The following is a 13,763-nucleotide window of genomic DNA, read 5'->3' as shown; positions in this document are numbered from 1 at the left end:
TTGCCATGTTCTTTTTAATTACATTTTATTACAATGTAGCTTGCTTGTCCATATCACCTGTAATAACGCCATGTATGGTCAACGGATTAAAAAATTCAAAATGACCTGAAAAAAGTTCTATCAACATTTACTATTGAATATTTATATAACCTTAATTTATTTGTAATTTACTTATAAAATTTAAACTACGATTCTTTTTTGATATTATTATATTCAAATTATTATTTTTTTATATTAATAATGTTTGATTTTAGTACTTAATTTTTTAAAGGTATTTGTATAAAAAACAAGATTCAAAGTATATAGGCTGGAAACCTAACGGGTTGCCTTATATCTCACTGTAAGATATAACGGATCCTCCCCAGGTGTAACAACGCCACGTACGATGAATCTTAAAAAAGCCGCTAAAAGAGTTGAAAAATGTTCTATCGAGCTCGTTGACTATTGAATATTTATATTAGTGTAATGGTAGATTGATCTATGTATCCATTTTGAGTTTGTGTTCGATTAATAGGCCCACAAAATTAGAAAAGGAGTTCACCTGATCCAAACATTGGTTTACTTGTGATTCTTCGTGTTTTTACAATATTAAAGCTTCAGCTTAGGCTTTGCTTTTCACATCTTCATTTCTACTATTAAATTTTTGCGTATGCATCTGCTTTATTGATATATATTTTTTATGCTAGGTGTTGTTGGTTTAGAGAACATTAATATAAATTTCACTTTGGATTTAATTGATACTTTTTATGCAGGCTTCTGATAGTATGAACGGATAGATCACTTGGAATTTCTGCTTGTTCGTGTTGTCATAACGAAGTGAAGGAGGAAACTAGCTAATCTTGTCCAGAATTTGCAAGGTCGAATCTATTATCTATTTTTAATTTCATAGTTGCACTATTTTGCTACTTAAAAATTAACTTGATTTCAAAATATTTTAGTACTGCTAATATTCCTATGAATTAAAAATATATTTTCTTATAATTATTTTAATGTTTTCATCTTCTTTGATATATGAAACATCGGAAATTCTTGAGCTTTAACTAACGGGGTTTTTTGACATATGCACTTGACGCACTGTTAGAAGTTTCCCATTTAATCAGTTATTGCTTCCTGCTCCTCCTGCAAGTATTGGTGCAACTAAAGCTTAGCTTCAATCCACATTGTTTGAGGTAAGAAAGGTCTACTTCCTTTCTTTCTTTGAAAGGTCTGCTCCTCCTGCATTAATATTTTTTGATATTATTAAGGTACGTTTTAGTTCATAATTATGATGAATAATATTTTTATCATGATGATTTTCGGAAAATTAATCTTTTGGGGCTTCGATTTTGTATCGATTTAATTGTTGATTTTCCTTTAAATTTTCCATGTTTGGCAGTTTGCCATGTTCTTTTTAATTACATTTTATTACAATGTAGCTTGCTTGTCCATATCACCTGTAATAACGCCATGTATGGTCAACGGATTAAAAAATTCAAAATGACCTGAAAAAAGTTCTATCAACATTTACTATTGAATATTTATATAACCTTAATTTATTTGTAATTTACTTATAAAATTTAAACTACGATTCTTTTTTGATATTATTATATTCAAATTATTATTTTTTATATTAATAATGTTTGATTTTAGTACTTAATTTTTTAAAGGTATTTGTATAAAAAACAAGATTCAAAGTATATAGGCTGGAAACCTAACGGGTTGCCTTATATCTCACTGTAAGATATAACGGATCCTCCCAGGTGTAACAACGCCACGTACGATGAATCTTAAAAAAGCCGCTAAAAGAGTTGAAAATGTTCTATCGAGCTCGTTGACTATTGAATATTTATATTAGTGTAATGGTAGATTGATCTATGTATCCATTTTGAGTTTGTGTTCGATTAATAGGCCCACAAAATTAGAAAAGGAGTTCACCTGATCCAAACATTGGTTTACTTGTGATTCTTCGTGTTTTTACAATATTAAAGCTTCAGCTTAGGCTTTGCTTTTCACATCTTCATTTCTACTATTAAATTTTTGCGTATGCATCTGCTTTATTGATATATATTTTTTATGCTAGGTGTTGTTGGTTTAGAGAACATTAATATAAATTTCACTTTGGATTTAATTGATACTTTTTATGCAGGCTTCTGATAGTATGAACGGATAGATCACTTGGAATTTCTGCTTGTTCGTGTTGTCATAACGAAGTGAAGGAGGAAACTAGCTAATCTTGTCCAGAATTTGCAAGGTCGAATCTATTATCTATTTTTAATTTCATAGTTGCACTATTTTGCTACTTAAAAATTAACTTGATTTCAAAATATTTTAGTACTGCTAATATTCCTATGAATTAAAAATATATTTTCTTATAATTATTTTAATGTTTTCATCTTCTTTGATATATGAAACATCGGAAATTCTTGAGCTTTAACTAACGGGGTTTTTTGACATATGCACTTGACGCACTGTTAGAAGTTTCCCATTTAATCAGTTATTGCTTCCTGCTCCTCCTGCAAGTATTGGTGCAACTAAAGCTTAGCTTCAATCCACATTGTTTGAGGTAAGAAAGGTCTACTTCCTTTCTTTCTTTGAAAGGTCTGCTCCTCCTGCATTAATATTTTTTGATATTATTAAGGTACGTTTTAGTTCATAATTATGATGAATAATATTTTTATCATGATGATTTTCGGAAAATTAATCTTTTGGGGCTTCGATTTTGTATCGATTTAATTGTTGATTTTCCTTTAAATTTTCCATGTTTGGCAGTTTGCCATGTTCTTTTTCAATTACATTTTATTACAATGTAGCTTGCTTGTCCATATCACCTGTAATAACGCCATGTATGGTCAACGGATTAAAAAATTCAAAATGACCTGAAAAAAGTTATATCAACATTTACTATTGAATATTTATATAACCTTAATTTATTTGTAATTTACTTATAAAATTTAAACTACGATTCTTTTTTGATATTATTATATTCAAATTATTATTTTTTTATATTAATAATGTTTGATTTTCGTACTTAATATTTTTAAAGGTATTTGTATAAAAAACAGATTCAAATATATAGGCTGGAAACCTAACGGGTTGCCTTATATCTCACTGTAAGATATAACGGATCCTCCCCAGGTGTAACAACGCCACGTACGATGAATATTAAAAAAGCCGCTAAAAGAGTTGAAAAATGTTCTATCGAGCTCGTTGACTATTGAATATTTATATTAGTGTAATGGTAGATTGATCTATGTATCCATTTTGAGTTTGTGTTCGATTAATAGGCCCACAAAATTAGAAAAGGAGTTCACCTGATCCAAACATTGGTTTACTTGTGATTCTTCGTGTTTTTACAATATTAAAGCTTCAGCTTAGGCTTTGCTTTTCACATCTTCATTTCTACTATTAAATTTTTGCGTATGCATCTGCTTTATTGATATATATTTTTTATGCTAGGTGTTGTTGGTTTAGAGAACATTAATATAAATTTCACTTTGGATTTAATTGATACTTTTTATGCAGGCTTCTGATAGTATGAACGGATAGATCACTTGGAATTTCTGCTTGTTCGTGTTGTCATAACGAAGTGAAGGAGGAAACTAGCTAATCTTGTCCAGAATTTGCAAGGTCGAATCTATTATCTATTTTTAATTTCATAGTTGCACTATTTTGCTACTTAAAAATTAACTTGATTTCAAAATATTTTAGTACTGCTAATATTCCTATGAATTAAAAATATATTTTCTTATAATTATTTTAATGTTTTCATCTTCTTTGATATATGAAACATCGGAAATTCTTGAGCTTTAACTAACGGGGTTTTTTGACATATGCACTTGACGCACTGTTAGAAGTTTCCCATTTAATCAGTTATTGCTTCCTGCTCCTCCTGCAAGTATTGGTGCAACTAAAGCTTAGCTTCAATCCACATTGTTTGAGGTAAGAAAGGTCTACTTCCTTTCTTTCTTTGAAAGGTCTGCTCCTCCTGCATTAATATTTTTTGATATTATTAAGGTACGTTTTAGTTCATAATTATGATGAATAATATTTTTATCATGATGATTTTCGGAAAATTAATCTTTTGGGGCTTCGATTTTGTATCGATTTAATTGTTGATTTTCCTTTAAATTTTCCATGTTTGGCAGTTTGCCATGTTCTTTTTCAATTACATTTTATTACAATGTAGCTTGCTTGTCCATATCACCTGTAATAACGCCATGTATGGTCAACGGATTAAAAAATTCAAAATGACCTGAAAAAAGTTCTATCAACATTTACTATTGAATATTTATATAACCTTAATTTATTTGTAATTTACTTATAAAATTTAAACTACGATTCTTTTTTGATATTATTATATTCAAATTATTTTTTTTTATATTAATAATGTTTGATTTTAGTACTTAATATTTTTAAAGGTATTTGTATAAAAAACAAGATTCAAAGTATATAGGCTGGAAACCTAACGGGTTGCCTTATATCTCACTGTAAGATATAACGGATCCTCCCAGGTGTAACAACGCCACGTACGATGAATCTTAAAAAAGCCGCTAAAAGAGTTGAAAAGTGTTCTATCGAGCTCGTTGACTATTGAATATTTATATTAGTGTAATGGTAGATTGATCTATGTATCCATTTTGAGTTTGTGTTCGATTAATAGGCCCACAAATTAGAAAAGGAGTTCACCTGATCCAAACATTGGTTTACTTGTGATTCTTCGTGTTTTTACAATATTAAAGCTTCAGCTTAGGCTTTGCTTTTCACATCTTCATTTCTACTATTAAATTTTTGCGTATGCATCTGCTTTATTGATATATATTTTTTATGCTAGGTGTTGTTGGTTTAGAGAACATTAATATAAATTTCACTTTGGATTTAATTGATACTTTTTATGCAGGCTTCTGATAGTATGAACGGATAGATCACTTGGAATTTCTGCTTGTTCGTGTTGTCATAACGAAGTGAAGGAGGAAACTAGCTAATCTTGTCCAGAATTTGCAAGGTCGAATCTATTATCTATTTTTAATTTCATAGTTGCACTATTTTGCTACTTAAAAATTAACTTGATTTCAAAATATTTTAGTACTGCTAATATTCCTATGAATTAAAAATATATTTTCTTATAATTATTTTAATGTTTTCATCTTCTTTGATATATGAAACATCGGAAATTCTTGAGCTTTAACTAACGGGGTTTTTTGACATATGCACTTGACGCACTGTTAGAAGTTTCCCATTTAATCAGTTATTGCTTCCTGCTCCTCCTGCAAGTATTGGTGCAACTAAAGCTTAGCTTCAATCCACATTGTTTGAGGTAAGAAAGGTCTACTTCCTTTCTTTCTTTGAAAGGTCTGCTCCTCCTGCATTAATATTTTTTGATATTATTAAGGTACGTTTTAGTTCATAATTATGATGAATAATATTTTTATCATGATGATTTTCGGAAAATTAATCTTTTGGGGCTTCGATTTTGTATCGATTTAATTGTTGATTTTCCTTTAAATTTTCCATGTTTGGCAGTTTGCCATGTTCTTTTTCAATTACATTTTATTACAATGTAGCTTGCTTGTCCATATCACCTGTAATAACGCCATGTATGGTCAACGGATTAAAAAATTCAAAATGACCTGAAAAAAGTTCTATCAACATTTACTATTGAATATTTATATAACCTTAATTTATTTGTAATTTACTTATAAAATTTAAACTACGATTCTTTTTTGATATTATTATATTCAAATTATTTTTTTTTATATTAATAATGTTTGATTTTAGTACTTAATATTTTTAAAGGTATTTGTATAAAAAACAAGATTCAAAGTATATAGGCTGGAAACCTAACGGGTTGCCTTATATCTCACTGTAAGATATAACGGATCCTCCCAGGTGTAACAACGCCACGTACGATGAATCTTAAAAAAGCCGCTAAAAGAGTTGAAAATGTTCTATCGAGCTCGTTGACTATTGAATATTTATATTAGTGTAATGGTAGATTGATCTATGTATCCATTTTGAGTTTGTGTTCGATTAATAGGCCCACAAAATTAGAAAAGGAGTTCACCTGATCCAAACATTGGTTTACTTGTGATTCTTCGTGTTTTTACAATATTAAAGCTTCAGCTTAGGCTTTGCTTTTCACATCTTCATTTCTACTATTAAATTTTTGCGTATGCATCTGCTTTATTGATATATATTTTTTATGCTAGGTGTTGTTGGTTTAGAGAACATTAATATAAATTTCACTTTGGATTTAATTGATACTTTTTATGCAGGCTTCTGATAGTATGAACGGATAGATCACTTGGAATTTCTGCTTGTTCGTGTTGTCATAACGAAGTGAAGGAGGAAACTAGCTAATCTTGTCCAGAATTTGCAAGGTCGAATCTATTATCTATTTTTAATTTCATAGTTGCACTATTTTGCTACTTAAAAATTAACTTGATTTCAAAATATTTTAGTACTGCTAATATTCCTATGAATTAAAAATATATTTTCTTATAATTATTTTAATGTTTTCATCTTCTTTGATATATGAAACATCGGAAATTCTTGAGCTTTAACTAACGGGGTTTTTTGACATATGCACTTGACGCACTGTTAGAAGTTTCCCATTTAATCAGTTATTGCTTCCTGCTCCTCCTGCAAGTATTGGTGCAACTAAAGCTTAGCTTCAATCCACATTGTTTGAGGTAAGAAAGGTCTACTTCCTTTCTTTCTTTGAAAGGTCTGCTCCTCCTGCATTAATATTTTTTGATATTATTAAGGTACGTTTTAGTTCATAATTATGATGAATAATATTTTTATCATGATGATTTTCGGAAAATTAATCTTTTGGGGCTTCGATTTTGTATCGATTTAATTGTTGATTTTCCTTTAAATTTTCCATGTTTGGCAGTTTGCCATGTTCTTTTTAATTACATTTTATTACAATGTAGCTTGCTTGTCCATATCACCTGTAATAACGCCATGTATGGTCAACGGATTAAAAAATTCAAAATGACCTGAAAAAAGTTCTATCAACATTTACTATTGAATATTTATATAACCTTAATTTATTTGTAATTTACTTATAAAATTTAAACTACGATTCTTTTTTGATATTATTATATTCAAATTATTATTTTTTTATATTAATAATGTTTGATTTTAGTACTTAATTTTTTAAAGGTATTTGTATAAAAAACAAGATTCAAAGTATATAGGCTGGAAACCTAACGGGTTGCCTTATATCTCACTGTAAGATATAACGGATCCTCCCCAGGTGTAACAACGCCACGTACGATGAATATTAAAAAAGCCGCTAAAAGAGTTGAAAAATGTTCTATCGAGCTCGTTGACTATTGAATATTTATATTAGTGTAATGGTAGATTGATCTATGTATCCATTTTGAGTTTGTGTTCGATTAATAGGCCCACAAAATTAGAAAAGGAGTTCACCTGATCCAAACATTGGTTTACTTGTGATTCTTCGTGTTTTTACAATATTAAAGCTTCAGCTTAGGCTTTGCTTTTCACATCTTCATTTCTACTATTAAATTTTTGCGTATGCATCTGCTTTATTGATATATATTTTTTATGCTAGGTGTTGTTGGTTTAGAGAACATTAATATAAATTTCACTTTGGATTTAATTGATACTTTTTATGCAGGCTTCTGATAGTATGAACGGATAGATCACTTGGAATTTCTGCTTGTTCGTGTTGTCATAACGAAGTGAAGGAGGAAACTAGCTAATCTTGTCCAGAATTTGCAAGGTCGAATCTATTATCTATTTTTAATTTCATAGTTGCACTATTTTGCTACTTAAAAATTAACTTGATTTCAAAATATTTTAGTACTGCTAATATTCCTATGAATTAAAAATATATTTTCTTATAATTATTTTAATGTTTTCATCTTCTTTGATATATGAAACATCGGAAATTCTTGAGCTTTAACTAACGGGGTTTTTTGACATATGCACTTGACGCACTGTTAGAAGTTTCCCATTTAATCAGTTATTGCTTCCTGCTCCTCCTGCAAGTATTGGTGCAACTAAAGCTTAGCTTCAATACACATTGTTTGAGGTAAGAAAGGTCTACTTCCTTTCTTTCTTTGAAAGGTCTGCTCCTCCTGCATTAATATTTTTTGATATTATTAAGGTACGTTTTAGTTCATAATTATGATGAATAATATTTTTATCATGATGATTTTCGGAAAATTAATCTTTTGGGGCTTCGATTTTGTATCGATTTAATTGTTGATTTTCCTTTAAATTTTCCATGTTTGGCAGTTTGCCATGTTCTTTTTCAATTACATTTTATTACAATGTAGCTTGCTTGTCCATATCACCTGTAATAACGCCATGTATGGTCAACGGATTAAAAAATTCAAAATGACCTGAAAAAAGTTCTATCAACATTTACTATTGAATATTTATATAACCTTAATTTATTTGTAATTTACTTATAAAATTTAAACTAGATTCTTTTTTGATATTATTATATTCAAATTATTCTTTTTTTATATTAATAATGTTTGATTTTAGTACTTAATATTTTTAAAGGTATTTGTATAAAAAACAAGATTCAAAGTATATAGGCTGGAAACCTAACGGGTTGCCTTATATCTCACTGTAAGATATAACGGATCCTCCTCAGGTGTAACAACGCCACGTACGATGAATCTTAAAAAAGCCGCTAAAAGAGTTGAAAAGTGTTCTATCGAGCTCGTTGACTATTGAATATTTATATTAGTGTAATGGTAGATTGATCTATGTATCCATTTTGAGTTTGTGTTCGATTAATAGGCCCACAAAATTAGAAAAGGAGTTCACCTGATCCAAACATTGGTTTACTTGTGATTCTTCGTGTTTTTACAATATAAAGCTTCAGCTTAGGCTTTGCTTTTCACATCTTCATTTCTACTATTAAATTTTTGCGTATGCATCTGCTTTATTGATATATATTTTTTATGCTAGTGTTGTTGGTTTAGAGAACATTAATATAAATTTCACTTTGGATTTAATTGATACTTTTTATGCAGGCTTCTGATAGTATGAACGGATAGATCACTTGGAATTTCTGCTTGTTCGTGTTGTCATAACGAAGTGAAGGAGGAAACTAGCTAATCTTGTCCAGAATTTGCAAGGTCGAATCTATTATCTATTTTTAATTTCATAGTTGCACTATTTTGCTACTTAAAAATTAACTTGATTTCAAAATATTTTAGTACTGCTAATATTCCTATGAATTAAAAATATATTTTCTTATAATTATTTTAATGTTTTCATCTTCTTTGATATATGAAACATCGGAAATTCTTGAGCTTTAACTAACGGGGTTTTTTGACATATGCACTTGACGCACTGTTAGAAGTTTCCCATTTAATCAGTTATTGCTTCCTGCTCCTCCTGCAAGTATTGGTGCAACTAAAGCTTAGCTTCAATCCACATTGTTTGAGGTAAGAAAGGTCTACTTCCTTTCTTTCTTTGAAAGGTCTGCTCCTCCTGCATTAATATTTTTTGATATTATTAAGGTACGTTTTAGTTCATAATTATGATGAATAATATTTTTATCATGATGATTTTCGGAAAATTAATCTTTTGGGGCTTCGATTTTGTATCGATTTAATTGTTGATTTTCCTTTAAATTTTCCATGTTTGGCAGTTTGCCATGTTCTTTTTAATTACATTTTATTACAATGTAGCTTGCTTGTCCATATCACCTGTAATAACGCCATGTATGGTCAACGGATTAAAAAATTCAAAATGACCTAAAAAAGTTCTATCAACATTTACTATTGAATATTTATATAACCTTAATTTATTTGTAATTTACTTATAAAATTTAAACTACGATTCTTTTTTGATATTATTATATTCAAATTATTATTTTTTTATATTAATAATGTTTGATTTTAGTACTTAATTTTTTAAAGGTATTTGTATAAAAAACAAGATTCAAAGTATATAGGCTGGAAACCTAACGGGTTGCCTTATATCTCACTGTAAGATATAACGGATCCTCCCCAGGTGTAACAACGCCACGTACGATGAATCTTAAAAAAGCCGCTAAAAGAGTTGAAAAATGTTCTATCGAGCTCGTTGACTATTGAATATTTATATTAGTGTAATGGTAGATTGATCTATGTATCCATTTTGAGTTTGTGTTCGATTAATGGCCCACAAAATTAGAAAAGGAGTTCACCTGATCCAAACATTGGTTTACTTGTGATTCTTCGTGTTTTTACAATATTAAAGCTTCAGCTTAGGCTTTGCTTTTCACATCTTCATTTCTACTATTAAATTTTTCTTATGCATCTGCTTTGTTGATATATATTTTTTATGCTAGGTGTTGTTGGTTTAGAGAACATTAATATAAATTTCACTTTGGATTTAATTGATACTTTTTATGTAGGCTTTGATAGTATGAACGGATAGATCACTTGGAATTTCTGCTTGTTCGTGTTGTCATAACGAAGTGAAGGAGGAAACTAGCTAATCTTGTCCAGAATTTGCAAGGTCGAATCTATTATCTATTTTTAATTTCATAGTTGCACTATTTTGCTACTTAAAAATTAACTTGATTTCAAAATATTTTAGTACTGCTAATATTCCTTTGAATTAAAAATATATTTTCTTATAATTATTTTAATGTTTTCATCTTCTTTGATATATGAAACATCGGAAATTCTTGAGCTTTAACTAACGGGGTTTTTTGACATATGCACTTGACGCACTGTTAGAATTTCCCATTTAATCAGTTATTGCTTCCTGCTCCTCCTGCAAGTATTGGCGCAACTAAAGCTTAGCTTCAATCCACATTGTTTGAGGTAAGAAAGGTCTACTTCCTTTCTTTCTTTGAAAGGTCTGCTCCTCCTGCATTAATATTTTTTGATATTATTAAGGTACGTTTCAGTTTATAATTATGATGAATAATATTTTTATCATAATGATTTTCGGTAAATTAATCTTTTGGGGCTTCGATTTTGTATCGATTTAATTGTTGATTTTCCTTTAAATTTTCCATGTTTGGCAGTTTGCCATGTTCTTTTTCAATTACATTTTATTACAATGTAGCTTGCTTGTCCATATCACCTGTAATAACGCCATGTATGGTCAACGGATTAAAAAATTCAAAATGAGCTGAAAAAAGTTCTATCAACATTTACTATTGAATATTTATATAACCTTAATTTATTTGTAATTTACTTATAAAATTTAAACTACGATTCTTTTTTGATATTATTATATTCAAATTATTATTTTTTATATTAATAATGTTTGATTTTCGTACTTAATATTTTTAAAGGTATTTGTGTAACACCGAACCCGAAACCGACACCGGAGTCGAACACGAGGTGTTAACTGACTTTAACCCCTTATAAAATTTATTTTCCAGACACTGCCCAATCTGTGTATTAGTCGTTTTAAAATCATATCTTGAGTTTCGTAACTCGAAAATCAGTTTTGTGATTTTCCCAGAAACTAGACTCATGTGCCCATCTATGTACTTTTTTCTAGAATTTTTGGTCGGGCCAATTTGTACAGTTTATTAGTCAAAGTCTCCCATGTTGCAGGGTCGACTACACTGACCTTTGCCCATTACGACCTGGATATCTCCCTGCACGGAGCTTCAATACTGATGTCGTTTGTTTCTTTGAAAACTAGACTCAGAGAGGAATCTGTACATATATGGTACGACCCCTAATTATCTCTGGTTAATTTATATTGAATTTCCAAAATCGGAGCAGGGAATCCAGAAACCGTTCTGGCCCTGTCCCACAAAAATCTGATTATCTCTTAATATACTGCCCATATGATCTTTTCGTTACTTCCTCATGACAACAGACTCATCGAGCTTCGATTACATAATTTATTCATCAATTAATTCCACTCCTACTATTTTTAGTGATTTTTCAATCTCATGACACTGCTGCTGCCAGCATCTGTTACGAAAGTAACTAGGTCCATTTCATGCCTACCCTTGATCCAACTCAATCGAACCTTCGTGCCATTTTCGCATGGCTTAAAGTTTACATGCCAAAGTTCAAACACAACGTAATAGCTTATACATGCCAAAATGTTCTTCTAAGCCAACTAAGAAGAAGGTACCAAAACTTGCTATCCGGTGTGATGACTTCGATGACGACCTGACCCCGCAAAAATAGATGAGTCCAAGCAACCTATAATGGGTGACAAGGAAACACCGAGTGAGTTTATAACTCAGTAAGTCATAAGCAATGCACTACCATCCATCAATAACATTATCACAAGAGGAAACAAAATGGAACGAGACAATTTACTCCATCCATACCGAACCATACCATAGTTCCTCCAACCTATCGATTCAGTTTCATATCAATTCATGCATTCACATTCCATATACTCATCAATAGGACATTGAGGCAATTTCATAAATCAATTTATTTTCGTTACAATCAAACGACTAAACGGCCTTTCACCCATCCTACGATAAATTTTATGTACGTGACTTCAAGTATATTTGTCACATAGGTTCAAACTTACCGAGCTCAACACCAAGTATAAGCATAGCACCTATTAGCCATGTGCTCAAGACACTTACCCGATCCGCTGTCCGCGATCGACTCAATAGTGTCGCACACATAGTGTCCATAATGATTCACGAATGTATATTGAGTCCGCACACTCAGTGCTATATAATCAACTCGCACACTTAGTGCTACGTAATCAAATCGCACACTTAGTGCTACATAGTCAAACTCGCACACTTAGTGCCGCATGGTCAATTCGCACACTTAGTGCATCATATTCATTTCGCACACTTAGTGCAACATAGTCAAATCGCACACTTAGTGCTGTACAATTTAATCCGCGCACTTAGCGCCAATCTCATGGTCATAAATGGTTATACCCGCACGTTTAGTACCGAGATCAACAACTCAGTACATCTTACCTCTTTTCTTTTCATTCAACAATTTCATCATCACATACGTACATGCATATATATATATTTATTCATTCCATTCAGCATCAATACATAAACATTATGACCATTTGAAATAATACCAACTACATGCTTAATGACTTACCTTGTGTTGGGTAAGACGGTTCCAACTCGGCTACTCAGTGATCTTTTCTTTGCCTTTATCGGATCTAGTTCCCTTTTTGCTCTTGAGCTTAAGTTCGACAAAATTTAAAATAGTCATTAATCGACTATTCAAGTATTACTTTCAGAATAATATATATATTGATTTGACTTTCACACACATAGATTATAGTAAGCTTTATAATAATCAATAAATAACTCATTGGCAAATTTTCATTAATGTTTACAACAAATCACATATTCACTACGAGCTGTTTTCCTGAGCAGTAGTCGCTAAATTGTTTATAACTGGAGCTACAAAACTCCAAACCACTAGCCGCTAATTTTCCCTGAATATAGACTCGTATATCTTCCATCCATAAAATTTTCAGAATTTTAGGCTTGGCCAATCAATACCAGATTTTTCTTAAAGTTTCCCCTGTTTCACTGTTTGACTATTCTGACCACTCTTCACTACGAATCAAATTTCTCATTTTACAGAATTCAAAATGTGTTGTAGTTGATCTCATTTGAAACTAGACTCATTAAGGAGTCTAAGCATATAAATTTTATCTTATAATCATTTTTGTACAATTTATAATGATTTTCTAAAAACAGAACAGGGAATCTAGTAGTCATTTTGACTCAGCCCCACAATACTTCAAATATCTCAAGATCGGTAACTCTTTTGTTTTTATAGTTTCTTTTGTAAGAAAATAGACTCTTCAAGCTTTAA

The sequence above is a fragment of the Gossypium hirsutum genome, chromosome A10 (genome assembly GCF_007990345.1).
Source record: "Gossypium hirsutum isolate 1008001.06 chromosome A10, Gossypium_hirsutum_v2.1, whole genome shotgun sequence".
Classification (NCBI taxonomy): domain Eukaryota; kingdom Viridiplantae; phylum Streptophyta; class Magnoliopsida; order Malvales; family Malvaceae; genus Gossypium; species Gossypium hirsutum.
This window is presented reverse-complemented; position numbering follows the sequence as displayed.